This window comes from Akebia trifoliata, chromosome 11, assembly GCF_017979445.1.
Source record: "Akebia trifoliata isolate Shusen 1 chromosome 11, ASM1797944v1, whole genome shotgun sequence".
Taxonomy (NCBI): Eukaryota; Viridiplantae; Streptophyta; class Magnoliopsida; order Ranunculales; family Lardizabalaceae; genus Akebia; species Akebia trifoliata.
In genome coordinates this window covers 13,136,288-13,142,287 of record NC_141385.1, presented here as the reverse complement: position 1 = coordinate 13,142,287, position 6,000 = coordinate 13,136,288, and positions in this window count along the sequence as shown.

Sequence of the window (6,000 nt, the reverse complement as noted above, 5' to 3'; positions counted from 1 at the left end):
AATCAGGCTCTCAGGCAAAATTGTTGAGGGTTCGCAAGATATTTCTTTAAGGACCCCTCCATTTGGGGGTCCAAAGAATTAAAGATATAATAGAGGGGGGGTTCTCCAAAAAATTAAAGTCAACCAAGCAAAACTAAAGTCAAGGTATTAAAGTAAATCAAGTAAGACTAAAGTCAAAATTAAAGTCAATTAATTAAGACTAAAGTCAAAATCTTAAAGTCAATCCATTAAGACTAAAATCAAAGTATTAAAGTCAATCAAATGTGACCAAAAGTCAAAATCTTAATAGAGTTCTAATTAAATAATAACTCTATTGAATAGAGTTTTAACTAAAATATAACTCTACCTAAAACAATTCTAATTAAAATACAACTCTACCTAAAACAATTCTAACTAAAATACAACTCTAACTAAAAGAATTATAATCGAATACTAATTCTATCTAAATCAACCCTTAAAAAAAATCTATAAATAAGGGTCCTCACACCCTATTTTCGTATCAAATGATAAATCCTAAGAGAAGTAGGTCATAAAACGCCCCTAACCTTCCATAAATCTTAATTTTGAAACCCCAATTCCTTACCTAACACCCATACTTCAATTTTAGCTTGGAAAACACCTAGAAGCCCTTCAAAAACACTCCAAAATCCATAAAAAAATTCGAAGAATTCAGATCTAAGAAAGAGATACCTCGCCTCGGAGATCAGAAATCAGATCCGAAGACAGAACAAGCAAGGAGTACGGTACAAAGAGTGATTTTATCAGCTCTGAGGGAATAAAATTGTTGCGTTTTGAAGGTAAACTTTCTTTTATTATTTTTATTTTTTTATCTAGGTTATTTGTTGGCAATGTAGTCTTATTTGAGATAAGTAGAGACCGGCATTGGTCGGGCGGGGTTGGTGCCTAACACCTTCCAACCCCGTAATGTGATCCCCGGATTCAGTTTTTCTTTAGTAGATTAGTTTCTTTATCCGTTTAGAGTCAGTATCCGGTTCCTAGACCGTAATAACTAGGTGGCGACTCCCAAACCTCAAGGGTCAAAAGTGGATCCGCGCACCCCGCAGATCGAGGGCACTTTCACATTGTTTGATCTTTGATTTTCTGATAAATATAGGTGAGAGAACAAAAAAATACATTTGGAAAGGTGAGTAGGGGAGTGACATGTGTAAATGTGGAGTGTTAAGTGAAAAGTAAACATTGGTTCATTTGTAAATAATTTTATAAAGTAAGGGTAGGTGTATATTTTTGAAATGGGCTAATGAAAGCTCCATGCATGTACTTGAAGATTCTCACATTTTAGGGATAAGATTGGAAGTTCTCTCAACTTTATAGATTATTATTAAAAATCAAAGTACATTTTTGATTTGACTACACTTTTTGGGAAGGATATTATTGGATTTTTACAATGGGGAGTTGACTCTCCAATTAGATTAAAACATCAAGTATTAGGGGCTTATGAGATTTCAACATGTGTCATCCTTTGAAGGGGTGTGAGAGAATGGGATTGGTATTGGGCTTAGGGGATGGACTTGGTTTATGGATAATAGGTTAGGAGATGGACTTGGTTTATGGATAATGGGTTAGGGCTATGGACTTTAGGTTAAGGTCTTAGGGTGACTTGGCTTGATTAGGATGTGGACTTTATTTATGGACTTGGTTTGAGAATGGGTTTAGGGTATGGATATTGAGTTGATTAATAGAGAGTGGATATGAGTTAGGGACAAGGTTTGGGCATACAAAATTATATGACATGATATATGAATGCATGTATGTATGAAAATGGTGTCAAGTGGCAATGCGGGTCCGTTGGAAAGCTTAAGTTCTAAATTAAAATCAACTCGGGAAAATTTGGATTTTCCTAACGGGTTCATACAAATTGGGGTGTGCACAAGTCCAACAGCAACACTCATCATCTCCCGCCTACACCTATCGAACCCAAAACCAAGACCCAGTCCAACCTCCCTCAAACTTGTTTTGTCTCATACACTTTCCCGACTAACCTACAATGATTCATTTTCCTAAACCCTCAACTTCCCCACGTAAACCAAACAACAAGTTCCCGACAATTCGAATGACCACAATACAAATATAAATAAATAAGGGAATGAAAGGGGAACATGGATAGGTTTTAACAAGAAAAAACATGATCAAAGATATCACCAAATCTAAAGCATGCCACATAAAAGAAAAAAAAAAAATAAAGACCAACTCGCCAAAAACCCCTCATTCTAACCCAATCTCAATCGATAATTCCCAAAATCCTCCCTCTGAACCTAAATACCCCTCAAAACAGCCCCAAATCCTACCTCAAAACCACCGAGAATTCTTGCCCAAAAATAGCCTCCAGCTCACTCAAAATAGCCTCAAAATCATCCCACCCGTCACCCTCGACTCATTCGACATCTCAAACCACAAACTCGTTAGACCATCATTCACTAACTCTTCCAACCCTTTACCCAAGCTTAAAAAGTCAATTACCGACCTTTACCCAAATGATCCATCGACCCAAAATGTCCATTCCGTTTCCTATTCAACAGAAATTCGACTTATCCCTACCATTCCCACTAATATAGCCCCTAAACCGGTCTTACCATGTCCATGCCATCCACTAAAACCTAAACCAATCCAATCAACATCCATTCACTCAACCCAATCAATTTGTCCCCTAAATAGCCTTTCCAAACCACCCAACCCACCTAAATTGTCCCCTCAATCCCATTCATCTCCCCTTAAAATAACCCCAATATCACCCACACTATCGACCACTAGTCCCAAACCAACACGACAAGCGACCTAAAACCAAATGAGCAATGATCCCTTGTGTCTACCCTTTATCCTCATCAACATCCAACCTATCCCATGTTCAACACAAAACCCCCATTCACCCCTAAAATCACCCGAAACAATCCCCAAACTCACCGTACCACTTTCAAACCACTCCACCCAAACCATCTAAACATGTCCAAGTTTCACCAACCCATCACCCGCCTTTCAAGCACACCCAACAAACATTCACCCCTATCGTTCAATTCCTGGACAATTCCCAACCAACCACCAAACTTCACAATACAAAACCTTACCAACCCCAGTCAAAACATGCATGTTCGCCCCCTGAACCAATACAGTCATAACAGTCAATACCTCCCCGACCAATCTATTCCTTTCATCCACCACCATCAACACCAAACCCAAGATTCCTAAATCGACTCACCCTTACAATCATCGACCCACACCCAATGAGTAAACCCGAATTTCACAAACAAATACCCAACACAATTCATATCCAAATAAGCATTCACCAGTACAGCAAAAAAAAGAAAATAAATAATAAACAAAAAAAAAACATAACAATTATAGGAGGGCAATCATTCTCATGGCAGCACCACAAAAAAGAGAAGGGCGAAGTCAAGAAAAACTTACCTCAAGTTGATCACAAATCAATTCCAAACAAATTTGTCGTTCCAACTCAGTCGAGCTACTCTGAATCCGTTTGAGAAGGTTGAATAAAAGCAAAGGATAGGTTTTGAAGTCCAAAAAAAAATAAAAATAAATAGAAAAATAAATAAATAAATAAATAAGAGAGAAAGCAATGGTGAAGGGCTTACATTGCTATGTTCCAAGTCGTCCCGACGACAAGCTCAAAGTCCAAACTCGATAAAAAATCAAAGAGAGTGCGAAGAAATAAGAAAAACGCAAAAAAACCAAAGGGAAAAATGCCAAAAATTGAACAAGACAAGTGAAAATGGAAAAATGGGAGGGCACGCAGGTCTTAAGCGTTCAAAATTTGTACTGGTCCGTGCTACCAGTACAGATAAGAAAAAGGTTTATTTCGTCTGTACTTCATGCACGAACAAAATAAATAACGTGCTATCCATTGTTTAAGCACGAATGAATCTGATCCAAACTTTATTCACGCACCATACACGGATCAATCAATAAATATAAATAAATCAAAAATCAAAAGAACTTAAAAAAAATCCTTTCAAGATGCATTCAATTCCAATTTGTTGAAACACGACAAGAAATAACAAAATTTCAAAAATTATCCAATTTTCATCAGGTCTGAGATCTCAAATGAGCTCCATGCCATGAAAATAAGGAATTAATAAGGCAAATCTTGTCAGACCCCGTGCTTGGGTAGCTATTTTTTACAAAAATCATCAATCCATTCGATGTTTTAAAATATTATTTTTGACAAAATTTCCAGGCCTGTACAAACAGGGGTTTAGTCTATTCTTTGTAGTTCTTTGCACACAACTCCTGCAAAAAAATGCAACTATAAACACCCCAATTTGAATGGGCCCCAACTCGAAAGGATCCAAAAATCGACTTTTCTAATAAAATCCACCAATGGGCCTAAAAGGCCCAAATCGTTGAAACTCAACATTTTGATTAAATCAAAGGTTCCTAAAACCCCTAAAGGTCTCATGGGCCCACAATGAGGCTTTGCATGCTCCCTACATTTTTCATCTCTTACCGTTCCATTCTTAAATTTGAAACTACCCCAAGCCCGCTTAAAGCCCACCAACCTTCAATTCCCTAAAAAAATCATTTTCCACTTCACATGAACTCAACCCTAATCTAATACAACCTAAACCCTAAAACCCACTTACCTTCAACCCATTAAGCCGCATCCTAAAATGAACCATAATCAATTTTAAATCAAATCCAGCAACCTAAATCTTCCCAAAATCCTAAGCCCAACATATCAAAGCCCACATCTATTCAAGCTCCTATTCACATCTATATCCATAATTCATAAATCATAACCTACATCAACCAATCAATACTTGATCATCAAATGGGACACTTGTCCTCACCACAACCCACCTCCCAAAAATCATTCTACTCAACCATATCATCACCCACCACCTATATCGTTATTCACACTCCATGTCATAAACTTAATCACCGCCTTTTTCTAACAAAACCACCTACACACATCACAACCCACACCCTTCTCTCATTATCTTTAAAATCATCTCACAAGCCATCCCTATACCCATTCTACCCAATCAATCCATCTAAAAACCCATCTCCACACGTATTGGATACATGTCACCATTTCCTTCACCCTCTCAAAATCTAACCACCTACAAAATCCATTCTCTTAACTAAACACTACACCCCTCATCCCACCTAACACTTAACATAATTCTTTTAACTAAACACCACATCCCTTCACCCCACCAAACACTCAACCCAAATGGGTTAAGAGATCCAACCCATTTAGATAAAAAACTACTCACTTACATCTTATTCCACAAATACCCACATCTTAACCTTAAATTTCACACCCCTCCCCCCTCAAACCTCATGCCATTTTCAATTTTTCTACCTTTTTACCCATCCTACCCCTAAAAAGTAACCCTCAATACCTATAAATACCCCCTCACCTTCTAAAAAAGACACCAAGCCTAAGAAAGAAAAAATAAAATCCCTGAACTCTTATCTTCTCTCATCATTTCCTTATCTTAAAAAATATATTTTCATAAATCTACTAAGGATCCAAGAAGAAGAAAAGAAGAAACAATGGAAGAAAAAGAAGATCCAAGTTTTAAGGTAGGGTTGAGGATAACATTACACTCCCCTTTTTATATCCCCTCTCCTTTTTGTTTATTTTAGCAAGTCTTTAAGATGTAGTGTTTTCCCTCCCCTATCTCCAGTAGATCAGACTTTGATTCAGTTGAAAGTATAGGGGTTGTAACCACCTTCAAAATAAAATGGTTTTAAATCCTTAAAACACTCTTTACACACACACGTCACTCAACTCGTTTTGAGGCAATCAATATTTGGATCCTTCTCAACCCATGAGAATGGGTCTGCAACCATTAGTCAACACATTTCAACAAATATATATATATATATATATATATATATATGTTGTTCCCAAGGCTAGATTTCTATAAGGATCATTTCTTTCGATGAGATGATCCCTATAATCCAAGCCGATAGTAAATTTCTTCTTAGCGTAAAAGTTGTCAACTAGTTGACTTTTTT